Here is a 20223-nt window from a genome sequence, read left to right as displayed (position 1 = left end):
TCCTCTGGCAGCTCATACACGTACCACCCTCTGCATGAAAAAGTTGCCCCTTAGGTCCCTTTTACAGCATGCAACTCGTCCATACTGATAAGATATCCTAAATTAATCTAGTCCCATTTGCCAGAATTTGGCCCATATCCCTCTAAACCCTTCCTATTCATGTATCCATCCAGATGCCTATTAAATGCTATAATTTTACCAGACTCCGCCACCTCCTCTGGTAGCTCATTCCATACACAGACCATCCTCTGTGTGAAAATGTTGCCCCTTGGGTCCCTTTTACATCATTCCCCTTCTCAACCTAAACCTATGCCCTCTAGTTCTGGACTCCCCCACCCTAGAGAAAAGGCTGTTTACTTATCCTGTCCATGTCCCTCATGATTTTATAAACCTCTACAAGATCGCCACTCAGCCTCTGATGCTCCATGGAAAACAGCCCTAGCCTATTCAACCTCTCCATATAGCTCAAATCCTCCAACCTTGGCAACATCCTTGAAAATCTTTTCTGAACCCTTTCAGGTTTCACAACATCTTTCTGACAGGAAGGAGACCAGAATTGCACGCAATATTCCAACAATGGCCTAACCAATGTCCTGTACAGCTGCAACATGACCTCCCAAATCCTGTACTCAGTACTCTGACCAATAAAGGAAAGCATACCCAACACCTTCTTCACTATCCTATCTACCTGCAACTCTACTTTCAAGGAGCTATGAACTTGTACTCCAACATCTCTTTATTCAGCAACACTTCCCTAGGACCTTACTATTAAGTGTATAAGTCCTGCTAAGATTTGCTTTCCCAAAATGCAGCACCTCACATTTATCCAAATTAAACTCCATCTGCCACTTCTTAACCCATTGGCCCATCTGATCAAGATCCCATTGTAATCCGGGGTAACCTTCTTCAATGCCCACTACACCTCCAATGTTGGTGTCATCTGCAACTTAGTAACTGTACCTCTTATGTCACATTCAATTCATCTATATAAATGATGAAAACTAGTGGACCAAGCACCGATCCTTGTGGCACTCCACTGATCACAAGTTTCCAGTCTGAAAAACAATCCTTCACCACTACCCTCCTACTTCTACCTTTGAGCCAGTTCTGTATCCAAATGGCTAGTTCTCCCTGTATTCCATGAGATCTAATCTTGCTAATCAGTCTCCCATGGGGAACCTTGTCAAACACCTTAATGAAGTCCATAAAGATCATATCTACCACTCTGACATCATCAATCCTTTGTTACTTCTTCAAAAAACTCAATCAAGTTTGTGAGACATGATTTCCCATGCACAAAGCCATGCTGACTATCCCTAATCAGTCCTTGCCTTTCCAAATACATATACACCCTGTCCCTCAGATTTCCCTCCAACAACTTGCCCACCACCGACGTCAGTCTCACTGGTCTATAGTTCCATGGCTTGTCCTTACCACTATTTTTAAACCTTAGCCAACCTCCAGACTTCCAGCACCTCACTTGTGACTATCGATGATACAAGGAAGTCAAAAATCAGCCATGGGGTTCTATTTCACTTCAAGGATATTTTAAAACAAACTCGGTCCACCTATTGAAACAAAACAGAAATTACTGGGAAAAAACTTTAGCAGACCTGGCAGCATTTGTGGTGAGAAAGCAAGTCCAATTCTGATGAAGGCCCCAACTGTGTGAGGCCATGTGCAGTGCTGTGGTAGTGCCCTACTTGTGAGCCAGGAGGCCTGAGTAGAAGTCACACAAGCCTCAGAAATGTGTAATGACATTTTTTAACAAGTTGATTAGAAAATATCATTACTCATTTGTGAATTGACATCAAATACCAAATTGTAGTTGTTTCATAATTGAGGTGCTGGGTCTAATAAAAATATTAGATCAATTAGAATTAGTTATGACTTATTAAATCCTAGCACTGAAACCAAGAAAATACTGGTAATACTATCAGACTAACCTTTAATATTAACAAATGACCAACATAAAAAAAGTCAATGGCATTAGGAATATGGTATTTAACGGTCAGTGATTAGTGCACACTTTTCTCCAAAAAGGATGAAACACAGCACTTGTAAGTTACACCGGGTTCTATCTTCACTAATAGGTATCTGTGCTTTTGTTATGCAATCGTCGAAACCAACAGGAAAGGGTGAACCTATCGTGCAAGGCACTGCTGAATGTCATAAATCAGTGGGTGGGGAAAATTAGAAAGTAGTGATTATGTGACGACAGGCTTAGGTTCTAAAAGTCAGAGTGGGAGGGTGGATGATCACATCTGTGCGGCACCACTTTCAAAATCTAGAAGAACTGTTTTGAACCAGTTTGTAAATTTTTTTGGTGGTACAAAGAGGAGATGTATGTTCAATGGCAACTCTGAAGTTTCAGAGGTACAAAAGAGGAAATGTCATAGGACTCCGTGTATTGAAATGCTGATAAAAAGAGAAACACTCAAGACAAATTATGGAATATACTCAAACCCGAAATGTTATTGGTTTCCACCATCACTAAAATGGGTCTTGATTTCCAAAGGCAGAAATTGTTCGTACAGGAAATATCTCACATCTAGACAAAAGGATACTGCATAAAATTGAGCAAGGTAAATTTAAAGGAACATGGGTAAGTATTTAAAACAATCTAATAACCAGACATTGAAAAACATAATTAGCAGTCAATACACCAAGTCAAAATGAAAGTATTCACCTTTGAGTAACCATTGTATGAATAATATTAATAACAACTGAGATTCAAATCACTGCTTTATGGAATTCCATTTACAGTGCTGTTAATTATGTTTATGCTACAGTAATTTCTTTAGCTGGAAAGCAAAAGAGATCTGTTTGTAACTTATAATTGTTAGCAGCATTGAACATTTGTGAATTCATCAAATATACATTTTGCTGCTGTAGGAAATGGAATTTTTGGTGTCTTTACAGAGCCTTGGTGTGTTGGCATTGATCCTGACTGGCCATAACACTGTCTTATCTTGCTGACTGCAGCACAAAAAGATCAAACAGAAATAGTAGGATTTCAAAACTGACAAGACAAGAATTTCAATGGTTGTGGAACCATTTCTTCATCCATCTTTTGGTATTAGCTGTAATTTGTGCAAAGGCAGAGACGCAAGTGGGATGAGGTGGGAAGTATGCATCCCAAAATAGCATATATCCTTAGAGGACTATTTCCTAGCATTAAGAACAGGCTATGATAACATACAAAGGCATCAGGAGTGCATGAAAATCACAAATGCAAACAGCAATGCAGTCCGTCAATCTCCTTGTAACCATGACCCATCAAACTGCAATTTCCTGTGGAATTGTCTGTGGTATATCTTAACATAGCTGACATTATTCTTTAGTTGCTGTAAAGTTCTCTTGCATGCAATTGGTTTGCACAGTGTGCAGAAAATTATTTTTGTGACTGTTGAATAAAACTGGTATGCATGTTGAAAGCTTAATGATACCTAAACAGTTCTTAAAATAACTGCTAAGCTTGTATACATGCCCTGAAGTCAAATGTTAACTCAATTGATCCTTTCGCTAAAAGCACTTAACCGGCTCCAATCCAACAGTCTTGGACGTTGTTAAGAATATTCATTTGAGGTATCTGTTAAACTAAATGGGGTAACACCCATTATAGTTACTCACTCAATGAGAGATAAAATGTGATAGACTGAATCAGTTTGTGCCAGTAAGCCCAACAAACACTATTTCACGGCTCAGAGAATAATACTGGGCCGACAGTATTAAATTAGCATTCACTGCAGGCACAGTTTTTGCCTCGAATCAATGGCAGGGTTATACATTTACCTTGGTACGCTGAGTGAATTCCTTAATTTACATCACTCTTAAATCTGTCCACTTGATCACTACCAAAATTACAATTAAGCTTCATAATTCTCTGTTCATCTGGGTTCAATTTGTGTATCAAATTATTTGTAAATTCATAACTTGTAGTTCTGAATTACATTAGTTAACTTTTATTGAATATATAGGAAAAGTCCCATTCCCTTTTCTCTGCTACGAACTAGTCCAGAGATGCTTTCTAATTTGTTTTCTGAACAGATAGAAAATATTAAATTCAGCTGAATCCATATATACCATGAATATATCATGTGTTAAGATCTTGCCCAATAGCACACAAAGGGCAAAATGTTAAGTGCATCAATTAGCTCCGTCCATCATAAATCCAACCTCTCCATAAAGGCAGACAGTGTTTTCTTTTGGCTCTGTGGAAGTGTCTGTAATTCAGCGCAAGTCAGTGCTCTTTTGTGTATGTTAATTTCCTTCACACTAGTTCTTCGAGATTCCAATGTTTGGAATGCTTGTTTTAATTCCCTCACTCATTGCCTCTTTTCTTCTATCTTCCTTATGTTGATTCTTAGCTTTTATCACAAAAATGCTCTGGTGTTGGTCATGGAGAACTGGCTCAGGACAGAACAACAGCAGTCTTTTAATTTGCTGGTTCCCACTTTCAAAGTGGTCACACAGTCAATATTTACTGAATTTGTCAGTACCATTTTAAGGCTCCTTCCAGCCGGAACTCAGCTGCAGGGAGCCATGAAAGGGGCCCGGACTTCCAGAAATATTAGGTTATAGCATTAAAAACAAAATTTTTAAAGAGATGTGAAAAATGAAATACTATCTCAATGAAATATTGCTGTGATACTCCCATCACCATCAAAAAATCTAGAATGAGAAGAAAAACGCTGAAGGATTAAGTATCCCAGCAGAAACATCACAAACACTGTGTGCTGACTTGTCAGGAACTTCTCATGCATGTGACTCTGTACAAACCAAAATAATTTTCTTCAATAAATCTACTGAATTGGAATGTCAGCTGTTAAAACAAATTATTATATTACAGCATTCTAACAAGAGAGCCAAATCCAGTATCAAACATCAGTGGCATCTGAACAGTTTTACGTGCCTGCTGCAGTAATTTTAATTCTCAGAGGACTGTGGATCTGAAAAGAGGAGTTGTTACTTTTAAAACAATCATTTCAGAAACAATTTTGAAAAATGCTGCAAACATAAACTGTGAACACCTCCCGCAGATGGAAAGTGACAATAAACATTTTTAAAACAACAATTTGTTGCTAAAAGAAAGTTGGAGCCCATTAGCCACAGTGAAATATTCAATGTAATTCACTGACAATGTGAAAAATCTTAGCATTCTAGAAATAATTTACCACTGTGCAATCTCTGGAACTGTAATTCAGGAAGAATTCATGCACAAAATTGTTTTTTATTTTATAAACTGAGGTTTGTTGAAGATAATAAAACCCTTTGGGCTAGATTTTGACATTGTGCAGTTAATTGGACGGTGACAAGTCAGCAGCCAGTTTTACATTACTCCAGATTTTTACTTCCATTGACTTCAAGAACGTATAAAGAAAACATCTTCTGAGAACCACGATGAATCAAATGGCCTCACTCACCTGTAAGTATCTGTCAATGTACCCCCTGCAGCTACTAATTCTTTACAATCAAAGAGAATAACTAATTCAGTTCCTGGCTGCTAACAGTGACTGCATGAGAAGCCAAGGTTAGTTCACATGTTTAAACTAATCTCATGAATGCAAATCTGTTTTACCTTCAGATGCCCGAACAAACTTTGTTTTGTTTGCAATGCTCTCAAAGTGCTTTGAGACAGCTTCGCTAAATATGAACAGGCATGTTCTGCTGTGCACCAATTATGAGAAGACTTGTAAACAGAATTACTCTTTCACATATAGCTTCATCACAGGTTAGCTATGTTTCTACGAAGATTCCCACACTGCGATACTGTAATTTCTGGTAGAGATGTTCAGCAGTTTGTGGTCTATCTTTCAAACATAGAACTAACCTGATGTTCGATATGAATCAATTCGTGATGTGATTCTTTCAGTTATACAATGTATTTATTATATTATCAAATTGGGGTCTCCTCTTAAAAGGGAAGAATAATAGATGTTAGCCAAAGTTTTCACACTGCCCTTTAATCAATAATTAGACAATTTGAGTGTTGGTACCCATTCAAATCATGTCTTGTGCCATCAACCAACTCCAGCAAAATAAACTAAAATTAGAGTATTTTTGATGAAATTCATAAACAAATAGTAGAAAAAGTAGGGAAGTGATGGTGCGGAAGTACTGCTACTGGAATAGTAATATAGAGGCACAGATAATGATCTGGGAATATGGGTTCAAATCTCAACAAATGGTAGAATATAAATTAAAAATCTGGAATTAAAAGTCTAAGAATGATAATGAAATCATTGATGGTCACTCTAAAAATTGTCTACTACACTAATGTCCTTTCGAGAAAGAAACTGCTGTCCTTAATTGGTCAGACTCATGTGCCTCCAGATCCTCAGTAAAGTGGTTGCTTCTTTATTGCCCTCTGAAAATGAACCACTTGGTACCAACATAAATGGCAATGGCAAGCTGTGCCCTGTGATTCCTGAAAGGTCCACCTTCCCAACATCTGGGAGGAAATCCCAAAATTGCGAGATCTGTCTCACAGACTAGTCTCACAGACAAATGCCTGACACAGTCATACTCACGGAATTGTACCTTACAGAAATTTTCCCACGCAACACCATCACCATCCCGAGGAAGGTCCTGTCCCACTGTCAGAACAAACCCAGCAGAGGTGTTGAGACAATGGAATACAATAGGAGTCCTTAATATTGACTTCAGACACCATAAGGTGTTACGGCAAAGGGCCAAACATGGGCTACAAAAGCTCCTGATGATTATTACCTACAACTCTCTCAGCTGATGAATCAGTACTCTTCCATATTGACCACCACTTGGAGGAGGTGCTGAGAGTGACAAGGACTCTCAGAGTAATCTAGGTGGGAAAGTTCAATGTCAAACACCAAGAATGGCTTAGTAATACCACTAGAAAGAGTGAAAGAGATAGCATGGTAACTCATCCATGTGACCAGAAATTAATCTGGTCTCATTTGCAGACATTTGTTCGTATCACTCTAAACCCCTCCTACTCATATATTCATCCTTTTAAAAGTTGTAATTAAACCAGCCTCCACCCACCTCTTCTGACAGCTCATTCCATACGTTCACCATCCTGTGTGTAAAAAAGTTGCCCCTCAAGTCCCTAAACCTATGCCCTCTAGTTATGGACTCCCCTCACACAGGGAAAAGACCTTGTCTATTCACCCTACCCATGTCCCTCATGATTTTATAAATATCGATAATGTCACCCCTCAGCCTCTGATGCTCCAAGGAAAACAACCCCAACCTATTCAACCTTTGCCTATAGCTCATACCCTACAACCCTGGCAACATCCTTTTTAATAGTTTCTGAATCCTTTCAAGTTTCACAACATCTTTTCTTTAGCAGGGAGATCAGAACTGAATGCAGTATTCCAGAAGTGGCCTAACTAACGCCCTGTAAAGCTGCAATATGGCCTCCCAATTCACTGCACTGACCAATAAAGGAAAACTACTGACACAGTGGGTGGTGAAGAAACCAGAGGGAAAATAGACTTCACCATATTCTCACTAATCTACCTTCTGCAAATACATCTGGTGAAGGGTCACTGGACTCGAAGCATTAACTCTGTTTTTCTTTCTACAGATATTGCCAGACCCTTTGTGCTTCTCCTGCATTTTCTGTTTTTGTTTCATCTTTCCAGCATCCATAGTTCTTTGTTTTATTTTATGTTATTGAACATGATCTATCCCACAATCACATTGAGGATGCCATCCGTCATACTGCTCGGCACTACCACTGTATTATGGAACAGATTTCAAACAGATCTAGCAACAAAACGCTGGGCACCCATGAAGCATGTGGGCTATCAGCAGGAGTCGAATTATTCTCCAACACAAACTGCACCTCATATCGTAGAAGCCCAGCATATCCTCCATTCCACTGTTACCACCAAGCCAGGGGACCAACAGAGACGGTAAGATAGCACTCCAGGAACAGCATCAGGCATATCTAATCAAACATCTACCAGCCAAAGCCACAAAACAGTTGGCTGCCAAGTCAAATATAACAAGCAACATAAATATACACGGTTAAACAATTCTACAGCCATTGGACCAGATCTAAGCCCTGCAGTCCTGTCACATCCAATTTTGAATGGTAGGGAACAATTAAACAATTCACTAGAGGAAGCTCCACAAAAATTTCCATTGTCAATGAAGGAGGAGACCCACACATCAGTGCTAAAGATAAAGCTGAAGCATTTACAACGATCTTTAGCCAGAAGTACTCAAGTAGATAATCCATCACAGTCTCCTCCAAACATCCCCAACCACATAGTACCAGTCTTCAGCCAAATCAATTCACTCCACATGATGTCAAATCAGCTGCAGGCACTCAATATTGCAATGACCTTGGCCTGACAACATTCCTGCACAGGTACAACACTGATATTTACCCAACAACGCAGATCATTGCCCAGATAAAGTGCAGGACAAAAACAACCCAGGCAATTACCACCGATCTGCTCAATGAAGTAATGGGATCAACAACAACCAACTCATTAACATTCAGTTTGAGATCTGTCCAGGCCATTCAGCTTCTGATTTAATTATAGCCTTAGATCAAAATTATCAAAAAATGCTGAACTGCAGAGGTGAGGTGAGAGTGATACGAAGGTTGCATTTGACAGTATCAAGGAACCCAAGTAAATTACAGTCAATGGTAATCAAAAGGAAACCTCTCTGCTGGTTGGAGTCATACCTGGCACAAAGGAAGTACTTTTAAAATGTATTCACATGTAATGTGGAAAGCACATCATCCAATTCACGTGCAGCAAGGGGAGAATGATCAGAGAATATATTTTTCATGCCAGTTGAGGTATAGTTATTGGCTAGCGCAAGGATAACTTGTCTGTTGTTCTTAAAAACTGTACCATGGGATCTTTTTCATCTATTCAAGAAGGCAGGGTTTAATTAAATATCCAGTAAAATAAACTCCTCCAACAGACAGTACTTTGTCAAGACTACAATGGAATATCAGTCTTAGTTGGAAAGTTCAACAATACATACTTATGTCTATGTCGAACCTTTAACATTGCATGACAGGTCAATGATAACATACATGGACAAAACTTGATACAGATTTTGATGACCACAAATGTAAGGAGTGCAGAATATGGGCTATGAATCAGGATTATAGTGGAATAGCCATGTCTTGAGTTACAAAGTTATGAATGTGAGCTTCAGGAATAGACGTATGGAGACAGGGGTGAAGTCAAATGATATAATAGAGGTGGTAATAAGAAGTCTTAGTGACAACTCAAAAATGTGTTTGGAAATACTTTTTATTTATGTGACCAGCATTTACTGCCCATCCCTAGTTGCCCTTGAGAAGGTGGTGGTGAGCTACATTCTTGAACCGCTGCAGTCACCTGCTGTGGGTTGACCCACAATAACTTTAGGGAGGGCATTCCAGGATTTTGACCCAGCGACAATGGAAAAATGGTGATATATTGCCAAGTCAGGATGGTTAGCAGCATGGAGAGGAACATGAAGGTGGTGGTGTTCCCATATATTTGCAGCCCTTGTCCTTCTAAATGGAAGTGGTTGTGAGTTTAGAAGATGCTGGCTGAGGATCTTTGGTAAATTTCTGTAGTGCATCTTACAGATAGTACACACTGCTGTGACTGAGCATTAAGGTGGAGGAAGTGGATGCTTGCGGGTGCAGTGCCAATCGAGCAGGCTGCCTTGTCCTGGATGGTGTCAAACTTCTTGAATGTTGTGGGGTCTACACTCATCCAGGCAAATGGGAAGTATTCCATCACACTCCTGACTTGTACCTTCTGGAGGGTGGACAGGCTTTCGGGAGTCAGGATGCGAGTTACTGACCACAGTATTCCTAGCTTCTGGCCTGCTCTTGTAGCCACTGTGTTTATGTAGTGAGCCCAGTTGAGTTTCTGATCAATGATAACTCACATGATGTTGATAGTGGAGGATTCAGTATCGGTAACACTACTGAGTGTCAAGGGATGGTGGTGGTTAGATTGTCTCTTATTGGTGATGGTCATAGTCTGGCATTTGTGTGGTGCAAATATTGCTTGCCACTGGTCAGCCCAAGCCTGGATATTATCCAGATCATGTTGCATTTGGACACAGACTGCTTCACTGTCTGAAGAGTCGCAAATGTTGCTGAACATTGTGCAATCATCGGCGAACATCCCTAATTCTGACCTTATGATGGAGGGAAGGTCATTGATGAAGCAGTTTGGGCCTAAGACACTACCCTGAGGAATGGGTAGTGCAGATGTGTCCTGGAGCTGAGATGACTGATCTCCAACAACCATAACCATCTTCCTATGTGTCAGGTATGACTAACCACTGGACAATTTTCCCCTGATACCCATTGATTCCAGTTTTGCTGGGACTCAGTCAAATGCAGCCTATGTGTTAAGGGCTGTCACTCTCACCTCACCTCTGGAATTCAGCTCTTCTGTCCATGTTTGAACCAATACTGTAATGCCGTCAGGAGCTGAGTGGGACTGGTGGAATCCAAACTGGGCATCACTGAGTAGGTTATTGTTGAGCAGGTGCTGCTTGATAGCACTGATGATGACACCTTCCATCACTCTGCTGATGATCAACAGTAGACTGATGGGGCGGCAATTGCCAGGGTTGGATTTATCTTGCTTATGTACACAGCATATTTGATTTAGAATCCCTACAGTGTGGAAACAGGTCCTTCAGCCCAACAAGTCTACACCAACCCTCCGAAGAGTAACTCACTCAGACTCATTCCTCTACCCTATTATCCTATATTACTCCAACCAATGGACAATTTTCCGCATTGTCGGGTAATGCCAGTGTTGTAACTGTACTGGAAGAGCTTGGCAAGAAGAGCAGCAGTACTATTCACAGTACTATTGCCGAAATGTTGTCAGAGACCAAAGCCTTTGCATAATCCAGTACCTTCAGCCATTTCTTGATATGATGTGGAGTGAATCAAATTGGCTAAAGATTGGTATCTTAATGCTGGGGACCCCGAAAGAAGGTCAAGACAGATGAACCACTCGGCAGTCCTGGCTGAAGATTGCTGTGAAAGCTTTCATCTTATCTTTTGTGCTGGGCTCTTCCATCATTGAGGACTGGGATATTTGTAGAGCCTCCTCCTTCAGTGAGCTTTTTAATCATCCACCACCATTCATGACTGGATGTAACAGGACTGAGAGCTTACATCTGACTCTTTGATTGTGGAATCGCTTGTGTCTAACACTTGCTGTTCATATTGTTTGGCATGCAGGTAGTCCTGTTTGGTAGCTTCACCAGGTTGATACTTCATCTTCAGGTATGCCTGATGCTGCTCCTGGCATGGCCTCTGGCACTCTCCATTGAACCAGGGTTGATCCTCTGGCTTGATGGCAATGATTGAGTGGGGGATATGCCAGGCCATGAGATTGTGCTCGAGTACAATTCTGCTGCTGTTGATGACCCAAAGCGTCTCATGGATGCCCAGTCTTGAATTTATCTGTTAAAAGTCTGTCCCAATTAGCATGATGATAGTGCCACACAACACAATAGAGGTTATTCTCACCTCTACTGTGAAGGCAGGATTTCATCTCCACAAGTATTGAGCGGTGGTCGCTCTTACCGATATTGTCTTGGACAGATGTATTTGCAGCTGGCAGGTTGGTAAAGATGAAGTCAAGTAAGTTTTTCCCTCACTTCCTGTCGCAAACCCAGTCGAACAATTACATCTTTTAGGACCCAAACAATTCAATCAATAGTACTGCTGCCCAGCCACTCTTTCATGGTGGACATTGAAATCCCCCACCCAGAGTACATCTTGTGCATTTGCCATCCTCAGTGCTTCCTGCAAGTGTTGTTCAACATAGAGGAGTGCCGATTCATCAGTTGAGGGAGGACGATACATGGTAAGGTTTCCTTCCCCATGTTTAACCTGAAGCCATAAGACCTCATAAGGTCCAGAGTCAATGTTGAGGACAATGTTGAGAGCAACTTCTTCCTGACTGCATATCACTGTGCCGCCACCTCTGCTGGGTCTGTCTTGGTATGGTGATGGTGGTGTCTGTGGCATTGTCTGTAAAGTGCATTCTGTAAGTATGACTATGTCAGGATGTTGCTTGACTAGTCTCTTGAGACAGCTGTCCCATGGAGCCAAATACAATAGTAAGGTGACTAAAGACTGGTTTAGTCTCATATTGTTGCCAGGGTGAAGGCCGGACTTGGTAGCTGGCAAATGGAATTTGGAACAGAGACCACGTACCACTGCTCTAGCTTCCGCAAGACTTAACTGGAGGAAATGTCTACACATCCTGTACTGGATATCAGAAAACAATCTGATAATTTATATCTTGAAACAGGGCACGAATTCACAAACTTCTAACTCAGAGGCAATACTGTTACCATCTGAGCCAAGGGTGACAGCAATGTAATCTCAGGCATCTTACAATGATGTTGACCACTCGAGAACTATTAAATACCACTGCAAGTTGCAGCTTGCTCTTTTGGTATGTTCAATTACAACTTGCCAGTTCTCACTCATCACTTCTTCCTGGAAATATAGTCATCCACTGTTTTCACCCATCTGCAAGTGATACTTAATTTCTAAGTTGTAAAATGCAATGAGCAATCTTTGTTGTTGCAACTTGAGAGCTATTTTGTAAACGCACAAGAGTGTGTATCCTGAGTAACACCCTGTAAATTAACAAATATAAACTTTTGAAAAGGGTCCAGTTTTCAGAGACAGACCATCTGTATCGTTTTAATTGTGTCAGCAGCAGCAAGCATCCTTTCAATACTCATGTTAATCCTTGTACTTAATCAAGAGTGATTATTTATTGGCTTAGAGGGATATTACCTTCAATCATCATACAAGGCAGATGCTAAGCTTATCAAGAGTCAATACCAACCGGTGGAAAGGGATTCTTCAATGTTTCAATCTGCTATTCTCAAGACTTTCTGGCAACATCCATTTTGAAGGTAAATCTTATTAACTATACGCACTCAAATGTAGAGTTACCCTAGCCAGCTCTGAGAATGAATGCATCTCAAAGATCGTTCTACGTAACTACTCTGAGATTGTGATGTAAATTTTCACTGTCTGGAAACAAAGAGCAGATCCTTTCCTCAATACATTAATATTGTAATTTTATATGATATCCAATTGTTATTAGATAAACTCCAGCAAAGCAGTTTACAGATCTATTCAATTTTAAATTGAATGCCTCAACCCCACCTTTCTCTCCTCTCTCCTCCTCCTCTACCCACCCACCGCTAGCCCCCACATCTTACTTTGGACTCCATACCATTCTCTTCATTGCCCTTCCTCATGTCATCAAATAAAAACTCTCTGGTTTCCTCTGGGACTTAACCTGTAGAACTAAGCTGATGAGCTTTTTGCATTCACAATCTCCTTCACAATACAAAAATGCTCTTATTATGTTGCTTTTGGTTATATATGAGGAGGCACCTGTTTGCACCAAAACAGGAAATGAAATGTCCACGAGTTAAAAAGTTCTGAAGTTCTCATAAAAATAAATATACCCATAATTCAATTAAGAAATGAACCACTGTTTAAAATATTTTGTATTAAGAATGCTCATCAAGTATAAACTGATTTTTAGGAAATTAGATTAATGCATTCAAACTGATGATTCCGTCAAGTTTGACTTAAGATGCAATATAAATATACGAATTTATGTGCTAACTAAAGCAGGAGTGATTGAATTGCCAGGGGTCAATTCAAGATAGTCAAATCCATAAGGTCAGGAAATGTGCACAAACTGTTTGAGGTTTTGATTAGTAGCAATGTTCTTGTGTGGGACCACTGTCTGAATGTTGAGCTTTATCTTATTTACTAACATGTAGAGCTAGTGTCTGTCATTCCGCAGACTTGCTGAAGTGTGGGGCTAGATTTGAGAATCAGGTTAATTTTAACTAATCTACTTCCAACTATTCTCCTGTGCAATCTCAGGCGCTTGTGAGCAAAACACTGCAAACATTAAGCAGTCAAAATGGGAAACACAATTGAAGGCTGGATTAGACTGTAATGATACAGTTTTAAAACAAATCTTTAGACATGGATGAGGGAGTGATTGAGACTTTAAAAAAGCAATATTGGTTCTGGCTTCCTTGTCATAAACTGCCATCTAAACTATACACTTTGTCATGTTCTTTCTCCCTCCAATTGACAAGTTTAACAAAAGTGACATCCATGTGTGTAATTAGTTTTCATTGTTCCCTTGACAGACATTGCTCAAAAAAAGAACTTTGTCATTGCTATTTTAAATATTGTGGAAAATGCTCCACTGACAAGTATTTAATTACTCTGTGGTGCTGACAGGTCATGACGGGTGCAAAGGAAAGACTGACTGCCACATTCATTTCATAAACAGTAATAATGGGCAGGAATGCTGTTCCTGTCTTTGACGGAGCCATACAGAATGATCATCTTGAATTTACAGTATTTGTCACATTGAAACATGTACTTCTCTGGAGTGCACAGTGTTAAGAGAAAACGGAGGTAAAGATAACATGAGGAAATGGATGAAAGCTTGGTAAAAGAGCTTAGTATTAAGGAAAGTCAAAAGTGGAGGGCTGTGAAGAAGCAGAGAAGTTTAGGTAGGAAACTCAAAGAGGTTGAGGGCACAGTGGTCAAAGTGGGGAAGTAAAGTGGAGAAGGAAGCATAATAGGTCAGAGAAGTTCAAAGAGGGGTCTATAATGCTACTTGTGCTTTTCCATAGAACTTCCGCAATGCTATAGGAGGAAAACAAAATATAACTGTACAGATTCTGATAGGTAATTGCTGAAAACATAGGTAAAGCTCTGAGAAGCAACAAATATGTTTGTTGACTTTGGAAAGAAAAGGGAGGTTGACACAGAGCTAGTAATTAACAAGGATAAAAGAATCAACAGTATTTCTTTAGGGTGTGGTGGCCTTGAAGGTCATGACAGCAGTTTTGGAGAAAAATGATGTCGAAGAAACATGACATTTACAATGCCATTAAACGCTCCTCTTTCTATTGACCTGCCTGGCTCCTAATTAGGAAGCAATTATTATTTGAAATACAATTGGGTGCATGTATATCTGAAGCCTGGGAAAGTAACTGAGATTACCAAAATCGACTGTGCAAGTTAACTGTAAAACTGTATAAAAAGGATAGCGATTACTGAGGAGATTTCTATTCCTACCTCTGGTGCAGAGATTTACATAAACTTATTTAGGTTCATAGAAAGTTGCTTTATGTTCCTTTTATTACAGCTGCTCTGAGCAATCATTGCTTCATTAGGCAATTGCAACTTTTAACATAGCAAAATACAAGGAAAAAAGCACAAAACATGAAGAGTATCGCGAAAGTTACCCTAGTATCAAAAATTCAGGTAAACGAGCTTGTAAATGAAGTAATTAATTCTGGGATTAGATGCAAAACCTGGAAGCATTGTGCCTACTCAGGATTTAAAGTTTTTCTTTAGGAAACAATGTATGTGTTTATGTGAATGACTGCATTTTGACTACTTTACATTTAATCTTTGCACAACTGCAAGAAAAAGCTGAAATCTTCCATCAGAGGGTCAGCCCAGACATTGCCCTTTGCAGGACTCAAATTTCCTCAAAAAATCAAGACTCTGCAGAAATGTTTGCTCAATCGCATTTTGATATAGTATTTGCAGGCAGAGATGCACAGACATGAAGCAAAGGCATCAGTTTCTTTTCGATATAAATTATTTCATAGTCTAGAAACTACAGGCAGCACAGTGGCTCAGCGGTTAGCACTGCTGCCTCACAGCACTAGTGTCCCAGGTTCGATTCCAGCCTTGGGTGACTGTGTGTGGAGTCTGCACATTCTCCTAGTGTCTGCGTGCATTTCCTCCGGGTGCTCCAGTTCCCTCCCACAGTCCAAAGATGTGCAGGTTAGGTGAATTGGCCATGCTAAATTGCCCACAGTGTTAGCTGCATTAGTCAGAGGGAAATGGGTCTGGGGGGTTACTCTTCGGAGGGTCGGTGTGGACTTGTTGGGCCAAAGGGCCTGTTTCCACACTGTAGGAAATCTAATCTACATGGCAACATATGAACATATCTTAATTCTATTTATTTTGCACTGGTGTCATTTGGACTTAACCATTAATAGGGAGCTGCACAACTATTCATGAACAGAAATTAGAGAAGTTAGTCAATTTCCTTATATCAGATAAGTGAAACAACAGTTTATGTTTTCCAAGTTTCTGAGGTACAAGTATGAGTTTTAGTAAGATCTCTATCCTGTGTGCATGACTAAAGCTATGTGTTCATATGCTTCCATCAATGAATCACTCCATTTCCCTTTCTTCTCTCCTAATTTTCTCTTTCATCCCCCACACAGTGAACACAGGACTCCTGAAGGACTAATTGCATATATTCACCAACTCAGCACAGCATGATGTGGAGGTGCCAGTGTTGGACTGGAGTGGACAAAGGCAGAAATTGCACAAGATTAGGTTATAGTCCAACAGGTTTATTTGAAATCACAAGCTTTCGGAGCATAGCCCCTTCATCAGGTGAAGTGACCTGACGACACCAGAAAACTTTAAATTTTGAGTAGGCACAATGCTTTCAGGTTTTGTGTCTCATTCCAGAATTGATTACTTTGCTTTACTTACAAACTCATTTCCCTGAATGTTTGATACTAGGGCAACTTTCATCACCTGATGAAGGAGCTACGCACAAAAGCTTGTGAATTCAAATAAACCTGTTGGACTATAATCTGGTGTTGTACGATTTTTGACTCAGCACAGCATGGTATTGTTAGATTACTAGATTCATAGCAACAGATAGGCGATAAAACTCATCTTTTGGTGCACCTCACCGACTAGAGACATAGCATCTGGGTGGGATGGAACATAGGTATTTGCAGCTTTGAATGGGAAGAATTTATCCTTTTTTTAAAAAAAAAGAGTGGGGTAATTAACCTCTAATAAGTAGCCTGTTAGTACGTTCCCTCATGAGGCAGCAGTCTGTGAAACCCTTGCTGGATCCTGGTTTCTCTCAAGCTCACACAAAGGGACCACATTGAAAAGCTGGGTTTCCTGCTGAAGCAGTCACTGGACGCAGTGATGCTATTAACTTTCACTAAGCACTATATAATGAACTGCAAAACCCCTTTCTGTTGAATTTTACAACCAAAACCCGGACACATTTATGAGCAGCAGCAGTTTCCCTCACCCCCTGTGAGTGCAGAGAGTATGTAAATAGTAAACTCGAACTTTCTCTTGCAAATAAAATTCTGGCAATCACTGAGTCTTAATAAGTAATATTAACCCTTCAGGCATGGAGTGATTTAAACCTAGAGAGCTGTATTGTGTGCTTTTTCCTTGCTCAGTGTTTTTATTTTCAACTTTTTTTTTAAAACCTTTTGATACAGAAATATAAAATTGAAACAGAGGCAACAAGTAGCAAAATAGGTCTGTTTTCAATAATGAATGCTGAGGAATTACTGCATTCAAAAACTTATATATTCAATCATAAAGAACTTGAGTGTTCCAATCTTAAAGTGCTATTATTAAATTCATCCTGTCATACTATATTATGAAATTTTATAAATTTTTCTTTTTATTTTCAGGTTTCAAAACTGCTTAAAACTAAAACACTACAGTTATTATCCATACAACCTGATCATGTTTCTCAAATAAAAGCTGCCTAATTTTTATTTAAGAAAAGGTTACATTGTCGTTTATCCACAACTTTTGCTCAGCTGGAAGTAGAAGATTTACGGCCATTTGGAGGTCAGTGGAAATGATTGACTGAGCACTAACCAATGCCATTGGGGTATGTTAGGGTCTGTGAAGGAAAGTATCAGAAAGCCCTAAAATGCAGCAATGTTTATTCTGCCGAAAAGATGACATTTGGATTTGCAACATGCAATTTTACTAATCCTGAACTCTCCTACCATTCTGCACCCTTTCTTTAACAAGGAATATTATCCTGAACCAGTTTTCTGAAGGTAAAGGTTATCTATTGTCATAACCCGACAGTCTAGAGAACTGGAGTCCCACTTTTCCATTGCTCACAACTGGCAAGACTGAAACAATGGATTTTTAAATCAGCACTGTAGAATATTACATTCAATTTATTTCTATATAAATAGCCTTCAAAACAGAATCCCACATTGTTAATTTGTTCAATTACTTGAAATGCTGAAAGATAATTCTAACTCATAAAAGAGGATAACGTATTATGTCAGTGCAGACATAATTTTCTTCGATAAAAATATCGACTGAATCCTGCGATATACAGAATATCTTGTAATCATAACAAAATTTAGCTTTTTTAATTCTAAATTCATCAAATTTAGACACGCGAAAGAGATTCTGGTTTTTCAATCATTTCAACCCGGGTGAGGAAATTCTCCCAATAGTTTAAAATCCACTTTGTAAATTAGAAACAGGTTTTTGCCTGACAGTGTAATAAATTCATAAAAAACATGCCCTGTGACCCAAATTCGTTTGTTCATCTCAGCTTAAAGTGGGACATCACCTCTGTACAAGAAAAAAAAAGATATACTTAAAACAAGGGAGAATATTACTCAGGAAAGAATATACAAAGTGGGATAATTATAGGAAAACAGAGACAGACACTTGTACAAATTTACAAATAATAGTACCAAAAAAAGGGAGAACATGCAATGGAGAATACAGAAGCAAAAAGACTAAAAATATTGAGAAACATACATATAAATGTAATCAAAGAAAAAGACAGAGTGAGGTCAAAGTGAGATGTAGCCACAAAGAAGGGAAAAAGTTATTAAACTAATTCAAGGAAACAGGAATAAAGAATGAAAGTAGAGAAATAACGTGATACACACAGAATACAGAAACATATAAATGTGAGAACAACACATGCAAAATCATTCAGGAGAGGGCTTACATACACAATTGGAGCAACAGACAGAGAAGGAGCAACATAATGGTACAAGAAAAAGAGGCCCAAAGAAGAATACTAACCCAAACCACTAACTGTAGGTTTAATGAATCAATAAAGCAACCTTTTTTTTAAATTGTACTCGCTCCCGAATCCTTTAACTGTTTTCAAATAAAATGGATGAACTTAGGGATGATTATTCAACCTAAATTTAAATTAAACGCAGTGTCTCATTTGTTTGTAGCAAATGGTTCTTGTTTCTTGTGAAAAGTCTTTATGCATCCTATTGTAAAACTGAGCGTCAAAACATTTTCAGTTTTGGAAGCTCAGTAACAAACTCACAATATTGAATTAGAGAAATATTTGGTTATTTTAATCAAAATTCGCCATGTGTCATATAAACCTCTGAAAAAGAAACAATGGGTGACAGAACTTGACGGTAGATAATAAATTTATGGCGACAATTGGTGACCAGGTTGCTAACGCTGTTTGCGGCACAGCACCAGACTTCAAAAATGTGGTAATTCCTAATAATTTGTAATTAAAGTCTCCCTCACAGAAAGAGGTTTTTTTTTTTTTTGTTTTTAATCCTCGAATTGCTTAGTAATTATCTAACACATCGACTTGCACTTCTAGTTCACGTTTATAATTAAAACTTTCAGCCTCAATAATAAGATTAGTGAACGGGTGCAGCTGCTATCCAAATCCAGATGTTGTTCCTCAAACGAAAGAAATGTTTTATAATTTCGGTGTTAGAAAGAGGAAAACAGAGGGGCAATGCATTTAAGGCAAAGGAAATTTGAAGAAATGGAAATGGTCAACTTTGCAAATAACTGTAACTGTACAGATCACTGAGTGAAACTTGGAATAAAACAAGGCGAAGCTGTTTCCAAGCGTCCTGACCTGATGTTGCTTGGATGTGTGCCGACTCCGGTCACAGACTCAAAACTGAAGCAGACTCCCAAGTTTACCCAAACTTTTAACTCTTCTACCCCGCTCCTAGGAACCAGCTCGCACAACCTCGGGATTTACATACAGTCTGATTATTTCATTAAATATTGCACGTTGTTCGTTTCAAAACTCCCAAATGTAATCACCGCCCGGTTATTTTTTTTAAAGGAATATTTTACACGCTTTTGGAGAACGGACCGTCCGGCGAGAAGCCACATTGTTATCCGATCTTACAACAATAAATCCAACTTCGCTGCATAAATGCAAGGGAGCCATGTGGAGGAGTCTGCTGCCTCGCTAAGTTTGATGGGGCTCCTCCTGAATTTCAGCTGCGGCCCCCGGCGCCACAGGAAGGCGGCTTTCAATTCGGCGGCACATCGGCTTATCATAGGCCCGCTTTAAAACTCAGTGGCTGCAGCTTTCAGCGCACAGA

At 39.4% G+C, this 20223-nt stretch overlaps 1 protein-coding gene across 2 annotated transcripts in view; it reads right to left on the bottom strand.

The window, feature by feature from the left end:
* Positions 1–20223, bottom strand: part of efna5b (ephrin-A5b) — a 212920-nt gene that overhangs the window by 191148 nt on the left and 1549 nt on the right. The window lies entirely within an intron of this gene.

Source organism: Chiloscyllium plagiosum, unplaced genomic scaffold (assembly GCF_037043375.1).
Source record: "Chiloscyllium plagiosum isolate Xiang-an unplaced genomic scaffold, Cpla_swu_hap1 HiC_scaffold_2, whole genome shotgun sequence".
Lineage (NCBI taxonomy): Eukaryota > Metazoa > Chordata > Chondrichthyes > Orectolobiformes > Hemiscylliidae > Chiloscyllium > Chiloscyllium plagiosum.
Note: the sequence above shows the minus strand (reverse complement) of the source record. Positions and strands in the feature narration are given on the sequence as shown.